At 56.0% G+C, this 327-nt stretch overlaps 1 protein-coding gene across 1 annotated transcript in view; it reads left to right on the forward strand.

Annotated features, from left to right (window-relative positions):
• LOC104472511 (integrin alpha-11-like) overlaps positions 1-327 on the forward strand; it is a gene marked incomplete at its 3' end in the record, with an annotated part of 15,891 nt that overhangs the window by 14,847 nt on the left and 717 nt on the right.

A 327-nucleotide genomic window follows, 5' to 3' on the forward strand; every position in this document is an offset into this window, starting at 1 on the left:
GGTGATTTTTGTTTTCAAATCCTACTTATTCTACCAGCATGTGCATCCAACATCCCGCACAGCACCTCATCTCAAGCAGCCCTTTCTGCTGCAATTTAGCCACACTCACTACTTGACCTGCATCGTCCCCTCGCATGGATGCAGCACCAGCATCCCCAGTATGGATGGATGCAGCACCAGCATCCCCAGCACATATGCAGCACCAGCATCCCCAGCACGGATGCAGCACCAGCATCCCCACCATGGATGGATGCAGCACCAGCATCCCCAGCACGGATGCAGCACCCAGCACCCCCACTATGGATGCAGCACCAGCCAACCCCGGAA

The sequence above is a fragment of the Pterocles gutturalis genome, unplaced genomic scaffold (genome assembly GCF_000699245.1).
Source record: "Pterocles gutturalis isolate BGI_N339 unplaced genomic scaffold, ASM69924v1 scaffold4982, whole genome shotgun sequence".
Classification (NCBI taxonomy): domain Eukaryota; kingdom Metazoa; phylum Chordata; class Aves; order Pterocliformes; family Pteroclidae; genus Pterocles; species Pterocles gutturalis.